Source organism: Lytechinus pictus, chromosome 12 (genome assembly GCF_037042905.1).
Source record: "Lytechinus pictus isolate F3 Inbred chromosome 12, Lp3.0, whole genome shotgun sequence".
Classification (NCBI taxonomy): Eukaryota; Metazoa; Echinodermata; class Echinoidea; order Temnopleuroida; family Toxopneustidae; genus Lytechinus; species Lytechinus pictus.
This window is the reverse complement of record NC_087256.1, coordinates 31,863,082-31,880,035: the sequence shown is the minus strand read 5'-3', so window position 1 is coordinate 31,880,035 and position 16,954 is coordinate 31,863,082. Positions and strand designations below refer to the sequence as shown.

Below are 16,954 nucleotides of genomic sequence, written 5' to 3'. Positions count from 1 at the left end.
CTTTCTTCTCTATTACCTTACTTTTTCTTATAATCTTTTTTCATCATTGTTTAAAACAAATCATAGGGGGACAATTCCCCTGTAGCTTTGCCACTGGAGTCGATGATAATGGAGGTAAGTTGGATGATGCAGCAGGACTGATGAGATTCCTTTCACTTTCTTTAAAAGTCATACTAAAAACCCTCTTATCATCACTAAGTAATCAATCATTGAAGATGAGTGCTCTTGAAAGGACAAGTTTCCATTTTCCCATTACATCACAATAGTGAATTATTACTCTTTTCTTTTGTTGTTCTTTACATGAAATAAATGATCATGCACAATCAATTTGTCTTCATTACTTATATATTTACTTTTGTTACTATATTTGTCTTGATAACAAAAGTGACACCTTAATGTTGCATTGTGGTAGCACAGGTTAGTTTGTTAGAGGGCTGAAATTCATTGACGAATTTGTGCTATATCATTTTATGAAATCCCTGACAGACTAACACTAGGGCTGGAGAAATAATATCTTTATATATCATCATGGCTGAAGAAGTTATAAGTAATTGCAGTCGATACAGCAGTGCACTAGTCCTTTGCTTTACTTCAAGCATTGGTTTCTGCCTTGCCTTTTTGCCAATCATGCCAAGAAACATTGCCTTCCAGTCATCTTTCATCTCATCAGATGATTTTGTGCTTGGTATTTTGATCGTAGCCATGATTTTCTGCTCATTGATCTCACTGTGGTTTCTCTTTCGCAGACGGGTGTACCACCGAAATCAAGTTTTATTCTGGCCAAAACAATGTCGTCACTGTGCCAGGGCATTTGGAATTTTAAATTCTACCCCGGATGCACCCATTTCAGACACAGTACCTTTAGAGAGATCTCCAACGCAAGATGACCCTAGACCCACTGCAGACACAGTATCTTTAGAGAGATCTTCAACGCAAGATGACCCGAGACCCACTCCAGACACAGTATCTTTAGAGAGATCTTCAACGCAAGATGACCTGGGACCCACTTCAGACACAGTATCTTTAGAGAGATCTTCAACGCAAGATGACCTGGGACCCACTTCAGACACAGTACCTTTAGAGAGATCTCCAACGCAAGATGACCCTAGACCCACTGCAGACACAGTATCTTTAGAGAGATCTTCAACGCAAGATGACCCGAGACCCACTCCAGACACAGTATCTTTAGAGAGATCTTCAACGCAAGATGACCTGGGACCCACTTCAGACACAGTATCTTTAGAGAGATCTTCAACGCAAGATGACCTGGGACCCACTTCAGACACAGTATCTTTAGAGAGATCTTCAACGCAAGATGACCTGGGACCCACTTCAGACACAGTATCTTTAGAGAGATCTTCAACGCAAGATGACCTGGGACCCACTTCAGACACAGTATCTTTAGAGAGATCTTCAATGCAAGATGACCTGGGACCCACTTCAGACACAGTATATTTAGAGAGATCTTCAACGCAAGATGACCTGGGACAGATGTCTGATCATAGTAACATCCACACATCACAGTTTCCACAAGGCAGAATCCAAACTTATCCCCTACGAGGTGAAAGTTTTCAGGGACTTACTCTTGTGCACATGTCGTTGGGAGTGTCCAGTACCTCATCCAGGGTTACAAAGAGTGACCCATTGAGAACAGATGAAACGATCTTTGGAGAAGAAAATAATTGTGAGCATGTATCTGTTTGTTCACCATTAGGTTTGCAGAGAACTTCAACGCAGGATGACCAAAGTAACAGCCTTCAAGGACATTCTTCTCAAGGTAAGGTCCAAAAGGGCCATTCACTCAGTGAAAGTTTTCAAGGATTTAATTCTGTACATGGGTCTTCAGGAGTGACCTCATTCAAGTTCACAAAGACAGTCCTATCAAAACCAGGTGAAAAGTTCTGTAAAGAAGAGAATCATTGTGAGCTTGTATCTGTTTGTCCACCAGTGGGTTTATCATATCATGAGCCACTGGGAGATTGGGTTGTATCTGAAGAGATGTCCTTACATTCAGAAAGTGATGAGACACAAAGCGATGAACAGGAATCAAGGATCCAAGGGAACACTCGTGCAACTCCATCTAGTGGAACGTCTGTGGAAAGTGAAGTAAGCAATCTGCAATCAAGTCACTACAGAAATCTCTGGCATAAAAGAAGTACTGACGACACCCAAGGATCAATGTATGCAACTCCACATAAATCCATGATTAACATATTCCAACTATTTTCTGCTTTAATCATGCTCTGTTTGTTCGTGGATACTATTCTGTTTTTACGATGTCTTTTGAAAGACGACCAAAACACAGGCTCAACTACAAACCACATATTTGGAAATGTCATGTTTGCGATTGGAAGCCTCATAGCGATCATTTATTTTAGAACTTTCTATGGTGCAGTGTTTGTTGATGAGACATTTTTTTCTTATGCCTTAGCGTTTCTATTTGGGATCTTTTTCTCTGTGACTATCAAGGAAATCACTCAACCCATGAATGAGCTTTCGCATTCCATGAACAACCAAACAGCAAATGCCACCTGTATGGATAGTGGCAGCATTTTCTGGGGCACTTTGGTAGAGCCATTTTATGAGGAATGTGCCATCACTGGTGCTGCAATAGTGTTATACATGTGGACTTCTATCCTCCCGCAGTCAACCATCAATATTAGGGACCAGACAGCAGATTATGAAGAAGTCAAAGTGACAATTTCATCAGGGTCATATCGTGACAATCCTGGAATGACCCTTCTTAAACGCTCCACCTTTATACTATCATTTGCAGTTTCACTTGCCTACCTCACAGGCTGTAGACTCCTTATCTATGGGAACCAGGATGGTTTCTTGAAGTACAAACATGCCTATTTGAATGGCGTCTTCAGGATTTCTTTCTTTGCACCGTCGCTGATCATGTGTTTCGGATACCTCTGTATCACTCACAGCTACCCAAGCTTCAGGACGACCAATATACCGAATGTTCGCACACTCATCGGTGCGCACGATGTCATGCTTTTGCTTGGTGGAAGTGGAGTTTACACACTCCATATCTTCAGGATCATTTCTGCAGCCATAGCGTTGTCTCTGGAGCCTCCTGCAGATCATCAAAAGCACTTCTCTGACAAAGAAATCCTTCTCTGGATGACCTTCTTCACCTCCTGCTATGACATCCTCAGGGTGGTCCTGACAACCCTTGTTCTTCTTGTAGCACAACGTCAGCAACTAAGGGGAACCAGAGAAAGGAAGTGGTCAGCTGTATGCCTGATCTTTATGGTTACTACCAACATCATGCAATGGCTAGAGGAAAGTACCAAGCCACATTCATGGCTTGTACTCTCATCAGGGTTCGGATCTTTCAAAGGGAAGATTATTGGACTCTTGCTCAACCCTTTTATGACAATATACAGTTTGCATTCTGGAACGATGGCATATGAGATCTTGAAGTCAGTTTAAACTACAACATATTGCCACTTCTCATAATGAAAACTCTCATTGGAAAAATCCGTGTTGGTTTCTGTGATTTTTAGTGTAATAACTCCAAGGAACTTTGTATTTTTGATCAGTCCATATTCGTAAAACCTAAGCTGTTTGTCAATTAATTGCAATGGCCTCAGTACACAGGCTATAATTAGGTTTCCGATGTAAAATTCATCTTTACTTTGAAACATTGGAAACGGTATCATGTGAAAATATGTTTGGTACATTCCTATGATGGCCAGTAACTTGTCACTTAACCTACACTCACTTTGTCTACTTGCCATATAGTCTCGTTTCACATAGTCTAACATTAGTTCATCTACTAATTATTTGGTTTAATTGCCAATTGGCTTATTTACAGTTTTGAGCCAAATTTTCATTTGACAAAGTGCTAAAAGGTGAGTAGACGTAGAGGAAATGATTCCATCTGGGCATTAGAATAAATGACAGTTAGCCCAATAGACCAAGTGGGTAGGTCTACTTAGACTGAATTGACAGTGGACCAAGAAGGTTCAGCCACGATGGTGTTAGACAATCTGATTAGACCATCTTGGCCCTGTTGCATAAATGGTAACTACCATGGTAACGATGATCACCAACCTATCAAAATCAAGGATTTCAGACAAGTTACCACTGGATGGCAAGGTTACCATAATGGTAACTTTTATGCAATGGGGCCCTGGTAGCAGACAAAGCGAATATATAAACATAGCCACAATGATACAGGTTAAATCAAAAATTTTAGTTTGCATTTTCACACTGACATTCCAAGGGTGTACTTCTCATTCGTTTAAGATTGTTGTAAAATTTTTAGTTGCATTGAATAATCAATTCTCCACATATAACTTATTAGGGTGCTGCCACTTCACTCACATATCATTCAATGATTTCAATATGCTAAATTTCAAATCGACTCAAAGAATAAGCTAAATATCTTCCTGAATTTCATGCAAAAGATATCTTTATTAAGAAAAGAATTAATGTCAGTCATGGTTATTTCATTATTCTTTTTTTTTTTACAAAAATTACACAAGGTGTATTGAATTACATGAACACTACCTGTATGAATTAACCCACAAACAACTGATTTTTGTGATTCCCAATGGCCTTGTACTGGGAATACCTGGTTCCAGTTCTATTAGGGTTAACAAAGAAACAAACAGATCAAAGAACAATAATATTTGTACAGCACCAAATCGTATCGAAAATGTTTGCAGAAAATAGGATATTCTTAGTTTCCAAGAAAAGATAAAGGTAATCATTAATTCTTGCTTTTCAAATTTCATCAGAGTTGTAAAATTTTCTATCAATAACATTACTGAACACAAATTTTGTAACACATCCCTCATGTTACCTGGTGAATGCAAATTAACTGCACTCCTTTGAGATGTAAACATGTGCACTTGCAGTATTGCTCTGAATTCTAGGCTTATTCAAATTATCAGCAATCACCGTTATCCTTGACTGATCCTTCTCTATAATATTCAAATTTATTTTTTTGTCGGGGTGTACTTGAGATAATAACAATATAGCACTTGCCCAATAGGCATTTTACTTTGATAATAAACAGTGCGTCCCACAAAAAAAGAAAACCAGTTTTTCGAGATAGATTTCACAATTATTAAATTTGTTTTTACTATAAATTTGATACTCATGGCAAGAGTGGAATCTCATCTCTAATTTCAAACCAACAGCTTAGCAAATCGTTCAGCATGGCAGATTACAAATAATAAATACTGAGGTATATCAGAAACTATTTTCGCATAAACTCACATGTGATTTTGAATCCTTTCTCATTTGAGGGATCAGTGAGAGAATCTTTGCAAAGAATACAAAAGAAATGCTAATGAACTAATCGTCGAAAAAGCATGTTCATCGTATCACGAACCAATCTTGTCCAATTTTTCTGCGGAACCTGGTTTTGACATTTAAATTTCAAACTCGTTTTGCTCATTAATACATGAAGTGTTCATCTCATATTAGGTATCAAGATAAAGAGGAATAACTGAATTTTATATATATATCTGTATATATATATATATATATAATGAGATGAGGCCAACTCAAAAGATGATGCAGGACACCATTCTTACCATTAGCTTTCGTCTTTATTAATACTTCGTTAGAAGGGTCTGTAATTACAGCCTATTGTGGTAGGCATCCTACTTTACTACCACAATAGTCTGTAATTACAGACGCTTCTGACAAAGTCTTAATAAAGACTAGCCTTTTGTCAAGGCCCTCGAGACTTGGCTCTATCCTAGTCAGGTAGTGGCTAAAACGAGACTAGCGGCCTACGAAGATAACTGGCGATACCCGAGTGAACGCGCGAGCCGAACGACTTGTCGTGAGTTCGGCTCGTGCGTTCACTCGGGTATCGCCAGTAGGCCACTAGTCTCGTTTCAGCCACTACCTGACTAGGATAGAGCCAAGTCGCGAGGGCCTTGACAAAGGCTAAATATAGACGAAAGCTAAAGCTAAGAATGGTGTCCTGCATCATATTTCATTCTCACACCTCAAGAGCGTTTGGTACAAGTAAACTTGTCATCACATTATATATATTTACATGTGGGACGCACTGTATACCGGTAATGCACTGCACATTTTCATATAATCAGCCGGTCTAATGAAATATCAGTTGATAGTAAAAATGGAACACAGGTTGAGTTCATGAAGTTAAATAAATATACATTGCTTATCAGGGATATACACACCGGTACCTACAAGGGCACTGCAGAAAACTTTCTACTTTTGACTTTGAACATGTGATTCGGGCCCAGACTGAGGCCAAGGTCAGCAAAATCTGGCCTTGAGGCCAGCCACAACATACAGTTTAAATGTTAATCCAAACAGTTCAAGACTACATATATATATACAGAAAACAAGACAAAACAATCTTTATATATAAAATCCTGAGATTGTGATAATTAGAAATTTGCATTGATTTGTTCGTCTTAGTTCAGACTATACATTAAAATACAAAATGGGACACTGAGAGTTTTACCAAGATTACTAATCTCTCTTAAAATCTGCTTTCATTACATAGAACAATACATAATTGAATTCACAAAAGTTTAAACATTAACATTCTTTACGTTTCTTTTCTGCGAAATGCATGCCGTTACAGTATGTTGTAGACGACGTTTCCTATTACCATTTTTAATAAAAATTATTAGCCAGGCCATGCATTCAAATCAAAATGTTTAATATTTCAGCTGTCATGTAAAAAAATAACTGTATGGCACACAAAAATAAAAGGAATAATGACCCCCCCCCCCTCCCTGCCCTCTTCCCATCCCTGCATGCCACTTTCTCAGACATAATTACTTCTTATAAAACTCTTTGCTAAACATAATCTCTTGGTCATTTTATCAGCTTTGATGCTTCTCTCCCCCCCCCCAAAAAAAAAATAATAATTTACACTTCTAAGATAATTACTTTTTATTCTTAGCTTCCTGAATTGTCAGAAAGTATTGGCCATACAGACCATAAACATATATGTAGATATCTTCAGTGTAGAAAGTAGTATTTAACATTAACAATGCAATCACTTGTAAGTTAATATCAATCAGAGGTCATTGGCAAACAAATATGATACTGAGCACTTTGTAACAGTCAACTTAAAATTTGTAAATTGTATGAAATTTTACATTATTTACATTCACAAGCATTCATAAAAATAAACAATACTAAAAATACTGGCAAATACAAAGGAATGCATTATGATATTTGTATTAAAAGTGGATGGATTTTCATATCAACTTCCTCTGATTTGAAGGCCCAGGGCCCTGTTGCATAAAGTTACTATTATGGTAGCATCCAATGTTAACTACCATGGTAACCAGACTTAACAACCAATCAAACTCAATAATTCTATGGAACTTAAATACTAATGAATGTCAAAGTTAAAATAATACTTACTTTTGAGCAACAGGGCCCGTTACATACATTTTTACGAGGAGTGGGAATGTTTGTATTTTAGACTCTTATGTACATGTACATGCATAGGCACTTTCATACGCCATAAAAACAATAACAAAACTTGGCAAATGACAGTATAAATTGGTTTCCTTGTCCATTATCCCTTATTTCAACATAGTCATATATTATAATGTACATGTAAGAGGTCTCTACATTATCTATTGTACAACGCCTACTTAGCTTGTTGTACGCGAGCAAATGGGAGGCTGAATGTCAAACATTCGTACCGTTGCACAAAAGACGTACCATCCAAAAGGTACCGTCCAAAATGTACCGTTGCACGGCTTTAGGAGGTGACGTCAACAATACGCGTATAAGCCAGCTGGCTAAATGCGCAAGGCTGCCCAAGGTCATATGCGCTTGTGGGATTTTGCTTTCTGCTTTCGGTATTTTTGCTCCCTTTTCATAGATTACTATAGGGATAAACTCTTTGTTTTTTCATATTTTCGCTAAATTCCGAGGCGTTGTACAACACAAATAGCGAATATTCTTATTCGTGCAATGGTGCGAGATTTCGCATTCGGTGAAAGAAAGAAACGCTCTATTCAACTCGGCTCACGCCTCGTTGAATAGAGCATCTTTCTTTCACCTCATGCGAAATCTCGCACCATCGCACTCATGCCTATTCGCTATTTGTATACCATTTCTTTCTTTACCATTTGTGATTTCACTTTTTATCATGATCCAATAAGAACAAAATATATCATTAGTATCATTCTGGGTTGCCTTTTTGACGTGTATTCTGTACTTTGGATTCTTTAAACTCTGGTCTAAAATTACAGTTAGGTCTCCATATTTCCTAAGTTACATATATGATGACATTTCAAAAACTTAACCACGGTTAAGATTTCAATGTTGACGGCCCTGACGCCGCCTCGGAAAAGTAGCGCTTATAGTCTCATTCTACTACGCAGTCAATGCAGACAAGAAAAAAAAGGTTAATATTCTAGCTCAATCAACATTAAAATCATTCACAACTGTCTGTGAATAGTAACTAGAAACAGAAAAGAGCACAGTAAAGATCAATTGTAAACAAAACGTTTGCTTCCCATAATTTGATCAGAGTTAGACCATGGCAAAGTTAAACATGACTTCAGAATACAGACCTTCCCGTAAACAATTTCAAACACAACCAACCTCTTCTACGATCAATCAATTCTTGCAAATGGGAGGAATCAAATCAATATATATTTTCTTTCTAACTACTGATTCTGAATGATATTTACAGCATAACTTCCTAAAAATGTACAAAAATAGTTCACATATCGTTACATACCTTAGACTAGACATGTTTGAGGGCTCCATGCCAGCAGAGGATGATTCTTTGAATACATGCAATATAATCAATTATTTACATATCATCTCCAAAATTATCATAGCCTTCTTTTTAATTATATTATTTTCTTTTTAGTTCTATATATTAATAAAATTTAATGGTAAATCATTTCTGTTACTTCTTTCGGTAATTCAAACGTGCAATGTAACTCCAAACACTGGTTAAGTTTTGGAGATTTTATATTTAAGCATTCTTTCATACATGTTCCCCAGGGAGTGGAGATGTTCAAATAGAAATTGCACTCATTAATTGTGCAATACAAATTTAACTGTTTTTTTTTCTTCATCCTCACATCTTTTTCAATGTATTATAATTATTATTATCGTTTTTTTTAATTATTATTATTATTTTTATAATTATAATTATTTTCATTATTATTATTTATTTATTTATTTCTATCATTATCATCATCATAATCATTATCATAATCATTACCATTATATGTCTAATTACATTAGTCACCTTAAACATTTCTTTCTTTTTTCATGACTTAACAATTCTCTTTATTTAACAAACTTCTACACTTTAAAAAATCTTACATTAACATAATGAAACAAAACCATTTGCAGCTTTCATCTGTTTTTCATGGCAAGAAAATAGCAATTGGAAGGGATACTTCATTATTCATAAAAGGAAGGGATATTTCATTATTCATAAAAGGAAGGTTGCGAGTGTGATCCCAGTTGAGTCATACCAAAGAAATTTGTTAATGGGACCTTCTGGTTTAAGAATAATAATCATTTTAGTCTTTTGATTTACAGAAATCACTCAAGATACTCCTAAATATAAAAGTGTTAGAGAAAATCATTTATTTTAGAGGAATTGCTCTCTTTGCAGCATTTAAATGAGGAACATGTAATTAAAACTAGTATCCATGGAATGGGCTTACATGCTTCTCATAAAAGAAGGATATAATGTAGAGTATCTCTTTACAGAAAGCAAACATATTTGGTGTCATTTAAGTTTGTGTAATGCTTATAAACATGCCAATCAAGAATTTGTTTCTGAATTGGAAAAATATAATAATCTCATTGCTTATCAATTACGCTAATTTATGTGTAAAATCATTGCTTATCAATTACGCTAATTTATGTGTAAAATCAATTTTGCTCAAATTAACTAAATAATGCCCCTAAATTGCAAATTTTTGGTTTACAGACTCTTTATAGGAATCTTATCAAATGTACTTTGAAAATTTCAACATCACATTTATTTTCTTATGTATTTTATTGTTTTCTATATTTCTTATGTATTTCTCTGTTTTTCAACTTTTGTTAAAATTGTTTTTTCAATGGAAATTATTGGGGACTTGACCATAAACAAGATCAAATCAATTGATTTTAATCAGTACAAGGAATAAAAATGATGCATTTATGAATTTTGGCTAAAAACACCATTTGCATTGAATTTGTACACAAATTCATGTTTTTGAGCAAGTTTGGGTCTGCATGCACTTACAAAATGTTGCGTAAATTCTTAGCCACGTACCAGGGGATCGCAATTTTGGTCTCAAAAGTGAGCGACGCAGTAAAAAAAATTTGCGCAGTGAATTTATCGCCAAAAATGTTGAGGGGGGCTGAATCAGCTCCCCCCTCCCAGTCTTATTAGGGTTAAAAGCAAGAATCTGTATTTTTCTTGCAAACAAAAAGTTAGATGGGGGTCCATGTTCACCAGTGCCATTTTTTAAATGCACTGGTGTCTGGCGTGTGGCTGTCCTTTAAAATGCACCACACGCCCTCTTTATCTAATAAAATCAAAATAAAATCATGGGTGCGTCGTGGTCTAGTGGTTCTGACTCTCGCCTTTGAAACAGAGGGTCGTGGGTTCAAATCGTAGCCATAGCATATTTTCCTTCAGCAAGAAATTTATCCACACTGTGCTGCACTCGACCCAGGTGAGGTGAATGGGTACCCGGTAGGAGTAATTCCTTGCATGCATTGAGCGCCGGTGATGGTAGCTCGAGCTAACGCCGGGGTAATAATAGCAGCGCTTTGTATCCTCTGGCAAAAAGCGCTTTATAAATCCAGTTAGTATTATTAAAAAGATTGTATCCATCCTATTTTAAGAAATAAATGTAACAAAAATAAAGAAAAGGCAATTATAAATTTTTAATCATCATCCATCCATGTTACATGTATGTGTGTTCAAAATTTTGTCCTACTCCTCAATTGCGCAGAGTCAGACCCAAATACGCTAGCTGTACCCGACAGCTAGTCACCAATATTACATTCAAATGTTTATCATACATGTAAGTGGTTGAAAACTAGCTACCATCATTTTGAGTCTACATTTTCCTTGTTGACAGTATTGAATGAAGAAGATTTTACTTTGTTTTTAAATAATGCCATATAATGTCATCCGTAGATTAAAATTGAATCCTCTACTTTCTGCTTTTATTTTTTCAATGTTCTATAATAATCACTTCATTGGCCGTTGATGACAATTAAAAACTTGAAAAATAGTGATGATTCCTGAAATTATTTTGTTTAGAACTTTATACTAGAAAAGTACAGGAAGGCTACCAAACCAATAAAGGGATGCTCCGAGCTGAAGATATTTACATCTCAATAAATAGAGAAAAATTCACAGAGCAAAATGCTGAAAATTTGATCAAAATTGGATAACAAAGTTATTGAACTTTAAAGATTTGCATTATTCTGGTGAAACAGTTATAGGCATGTCTTCATGAATATTCACTAGATGGGCTGATGATGTCATATCCCCACTTGTTCTTTTGTATTTTATTATATTAAATTAGGTTTATGAAAGTTGTTCTACCAAGAACTATTTAACAATTGGATTGACAATTGATTAAGTGCATTAGTTATATTATCTTGCTGCAACTTATTTCATCATAATGGAGACACATCATTCACACATTTATGAAAAAATGAAACAATTATGATTTCATGTAATAACATAAGAAAAGGGAAAGTGAAGATGTGATACATCAGCCCACCTAATGAATATCCATGTCACTGCAGCAGTGTGCAGTGAAATTAATGTAAGTTTTTTGCTGTGTATATGTTCAAAGACACTGATGCATGCATGCAAACATTTTAGCAGAGCTGCCAACCTGAAAAGGAACATTTCAGTATTTTTAAAGCTGCAAATCAGTATTTCGGTGAAGAACTCAGTATTTTCAAAAAAATACCATAGGACCACACATACAACTGAAACTTTAGAGATCAGTATTTTACATGAAACTATCAGTATTCTTCTCATTTTTTCAGTACTAAATACTGAAAATAAATCACTACTACTTGGCAGCTCTGTTTTAGATCAGTCAGTTTTCTGGCCCTTCATAGTTGTAATAGATTTGATCAATCATAATTGTTTGTATAACATGAAACTCGTCTTAAAAAGATAGTTATTCTACTAATAAAAGGTTCAACTATGACAGATTCATTTACATCTTGTGAGTTTTTTTTATAAATAATAATTGAGATATATTTATTTCATTCTTTGTGCGTTACACCAGGTTCAAGGAAGGAAGGGTATTGTACCATTAGAGATCTCAAAGGGAGAGGTAAGAAAAAAGGTAAGCATATCTTTCTAAATATATTACCTGTGAGAAAGCAGATATAGAGAAGACAGGTTTATGACTGAACACAATAACTTGCATTGTACAAAGTGTAATGAATTATATTCAAAACTCTGTCCTGTAATTTCACCTTGAGACATAGAATTGTGTTGTATTCTTTTTTGTTCATATGGATTTTAAAAAATATGGAGACTTTGTTCAACGAGTGATCACTGAGGCACTCGGGATTGAAAATGTGAATGTTCAAAGAGCCATAAGACTTGGATATAAACAGCAGGACAAAACTAAACCTCGAGGGCTGCTTGTGGAATTAGATGTTCAAAGGTCAGTAATACTATCTAAGACAAGGAAACTTAGAAGACATGCAGACTATAAGACAGTATATGTTGACCCAGATCGTACCCCTGCAGAGAGAGAGAGGCTCATCAAAATTTGCGTAAGGAGTTGAAACACAGAAAGGATATGGGGGAAGACTGTGTTATCAGAAAAGGGAAAATAACTAAATGTTCCTACAGTATGCATATGATAAGAAAGAGAGGTCACAGCAACAACAAATGATACCCCCTTTACAATGCACCTGCTGGAAATTCAAAAAGAGAGGAAGAGAAACCAAGTCTCCCAAGAGAGTCTGATAGTTCAATGATGTCGACTGAAAAAGTAGAAATTACAGGATAGATAAACCAGTATGACAAACTTCAAGATCTGAGGCAAAACATTGAACATTTGCAGAAGGCAGAAGTACAGCAAACTGCAGAAAACAATGACAAAGTCCATGTATATGTCCAGTGCAGGAAAGACTCAAGGTGATGGAATGACAAATTATGATGATGGAACAAATCAAAGTGGACAGTGAACAGATCAAGGTTCCTTCTTTTGTTTTTGTACACATGTCATTAAGAGGTTGCGAAATTCCAGCATTTGTATTACATAGTGCTCTAACCAAGTGATATACAGACAAACCTTTGTTGGTGGCCACCTGTCTATAGCAGCCACCTGCCTTTAGTACTTCCTACCACTTTGGATCCCAAGTATTATACTTCATTCATTACAGGGGAAATTCACACTGACATAAAGATTATTGTAGAAATAGCAGAAAATAATTAAAATGATACTGGTGGGGATTTGAGGGAATCCATCGAAGATTTAAAAAGCTGTTAGAATTTTACATTTTAACGATGACGTCATTTGCGAGCAGTTTTTCCCGCATATGGTGTAATAAAAAAAAAATGAAAATGGCTTTTATTGTAACATACGAAACATTTCACATCCGCACCTGAAAGATTTTTTTTACATGTAGCAATCATGAACCACTGATTCAAATATTGAAAAGTATACATTTTGGTGCATTAAATACGGGGCAGCTGCTAGTATATGACGTCAAAGATCTTAAAAACTCAAACTTCTAATAACTATCTTAATCTTTGATGGGCTTTCCGCAAACTTTCACCAATATATTTTTCTGCTAATTTTACAGTAAACCATTTGTCAGGGTGAATTTTCCCTTCAAAACAGGTCGATAGAATATAACTTCTGAAGGTTTCCATGGCGAAGAAGAATAGTGTAGTAGGTTTCACGGTACACCATGTATCTTTCTTGGGCATATGTTGGTCCTGAAACGGACCACCTTGATTGGGTGGTCCTTTTCAGGACCAACATATGCCCAAGAAAGATACATGGTGTACCGTGAAACCTACTACACTAGGTCGATAGAATGGTACATAAGAAACACCTAAAACTTCAAATCCCTGATTCGCTACACATTTCAAAATTAATGCTGTAACCGTTACCATAGAAACTAGGTTAGGAAACTGACATTCACTTGGACTAGGTGCAATGAGGTATTGCTCTGAAAAACTGAACACTAGTTGCTATTATTATATCATTTACATTAAACTATATAGTATTATATCAATATCTATTTGGATCCATTATGATGTTGAAATATAAAAAATTGCATTTATTACAGATCGTTTTGTTATTTTTCTGTTATCCAAGTTATGCCAGTGGTTCAAAGAAATCCCGAACTTGTCTATTTCAGTGTGTTAATGGTAGCGCACATTGGTCTTTACATTAAAATTTGTTGGTTATGTATGGGATGAAGTGCTGTTCTACTATACGAACTGGCCAAGATAAATACTTTCATCAATCACTAATTGAAATTATTTTGGCATCAAATAGTTTGAGTTTGATCATATCAACGATAAAGTATAGACCTAAAATTATGACAGAAAAATCTAATCAGTTCATAATACTCCTTTCGTCGAGAGGAGTCCATTCAAGTTCAATATCTATGACTGATATTAACCGAAAAGGTTCTGTTTTTTTCCTTGTTGATGTAGCATATCATGATCTTTACCTCTGCCATTTTTACCTCTGCCATTTTTACCTCAGCCATTTTTACCTCTGCCATTTTTACCTCTACCATTTTTACCTCTGCCATTTCTACCTCTGCCATTTTTACCTCTGCCATTTCTACCTCTGCCATTTTTACCTCTGCCATTTTTACCTCTGCCATTTTTACCTCTGCCATTATTACCTCTGCCATTATTACCTCTGCCATTTTTACCTCTGCCATTTTTACCCGGCACCCTTCCGCCGCCTATGACTAAAATCAATTCCCATGGAGGCACATGAGTTTATCAAAACCTGTCAATCGCAGTCAAAGTCTTCAAAGTCCACACTTTGTGTAGGATAGTCTCTATAGACAAGTGTCACTATACATTTAAATGTGAATCAGAATGTTTACTTTTATGTAGTTTTATATTCTTATCTATCTCTTCTTATACTAGGACCGTAGATTGAGAATGGCCAGCCCCTCCTCACCGAGTGGTATCCCTGTCCTAGGCTCAAGGGAGAGTTCATCTTTCAAACCTAGACCAGACTTAAATAGCAGGTCCAAGAAAGTCGATGCTCCAGTTATCAAGGCTGTAAATTTTGATATAGATGTTACACATTCACTGAATTATTCTTACTTTTATAATAATAATAATATAGGATTTGTATAGCGCACGTATCCACCTTGCTAGGTGCTCAAGGCGCTTTTATATTACCCCGGCTAAGCTAGTCTTCCGATTCTGGTGGGCACAGCTTTTTGAGGAATTACTTCCTGCCGGTACCCATTTACCTCACCTGGGTCGAGTGCAGCACAGTGTGGGTAAATCTCTTGCTGAAGGAAAACACGCCATGGCTAGGAATCGAACCCACGACCCTCTGAAAGGTGAGAGTCAGAACGACTAGACCACGACACACCCACATGCATCGTGGGTATGATCTTTTTACAACATCCCTAGTCTATTGCCATGACAGCTAAAAATCATACAACTAAGACTGTTTCTGAAAAAATACATGTATTTGTCAGTGTAGCATATTACCACTTAAACTTGTCAAATTTGTATGTACATTGCAGATTTTAAGAGATTTACATGTAAATGGTCGAATAGTCAGCAATATATCTTTTCCATATGAATTCTGAAATTGTTTAAAGTCATTATTTTAAGCAGATTATATTGATCTGTCTTCTGGTTCAGTGTCTTTGCAAAAGACTATTAAGAAATGGAATTCATATGAATGGATAGTAAATATTTTTAAGGGCATTTCTTTCTTAAAATGAGGACTATGAATCATTTGAGATTATGATTTATGAACTTTTGGTATCTACAATTTATATTGGCTAGTCACCAATATTACATTGAAATGTATATCATAATTGGTTTTCAATGCAACAAACCAAGGGGTTAGCTATTCACCAAGTTTGTAAAACTAATAACAAATGATCAATTTTTTTATTGATATTGGAACAAATTTTTATGACCTTTATGTCAAACAAGAAAATTTGAAGTCAGTGATATCTGATTATCTGACATCTGACTAACAAAAGACAATATTTTTAAATTTGCATAAATTGGAAAACCTCCCAAATCAAAGTAATTATATTGTTAGTAGCAGACTAATAGTTAGATGACACAACATTTGCTCCTGCGACAATTACTCTGGGCTTTATTTTGTCTAAGATGTAGGGTTAGGAATAGGGTTTATGTCACTTGATTAGTGTGTAGAATTTATAACGGAGACATGTTGCCGGAGCAAATGTCATGGAATCGTTATTAAAGGACAAGTCCACACCAACAAAAAGTTGATTTGAAAAAAGGAGAAAAAAATCCAACAAGCAAAACACTGAAAATTTCATCAAAATCGGATGTGAAATAACAAAGTTATGACATTTTAAAGTTTTGCTTAAATTCACAAAACAGTTATATGCACATCCTGATCGGTATGCAAATTGGCAGACTGATGACGTCACCCACTCACTATTTCTTTTGCATTTTATTATATGAAAAATGAAATATGCTGCTTTTCTCCTCCTTGTCAAGTGAAACAAAGTTTTATATCTCCCTGAACATGTGGAATTACTATTATTTCAACAGTTTATGGTTAAGTTAAGTTGGTCCTTATTGTAAAATTTGTAAAAATTGAAATATTGTATTATTCAAACAATAAAAAACAAAAGAAATAGTGAGTGATGGACATCATCGACTCTCTCATTTGCATATCGCTGAGTTGTGCATTTAACTGTTTTGTGAAATATAAGTGAAACTTAAAAATGTCATAACTTTCTTATTTTACATCCG

General features: G+C 35.6%; 1 protein-coding gene across 1 annotated transcript in view; it reads right to left on the bottom strand.

Annotated features, from left to right (window-relative positions):
- Positions 1-9,191: 9,191 nt before the first annotated feature.
- LOC129272807 (uncharacterized) overlaps positions 9,192-16,954 on the bottom strand; it is a 33,007-nt gene continuing 25,244 nt past the window's right edge. Inside the window, exon 11 of the mRNA XM_054909910.2 lies at positions 9,192-11,017. The gene's annotated coding sequence lies outside the window, so the exon portion shown is untranslated. The remainder of the gene's footprint in view (positions 11,018-16,954) is intronic.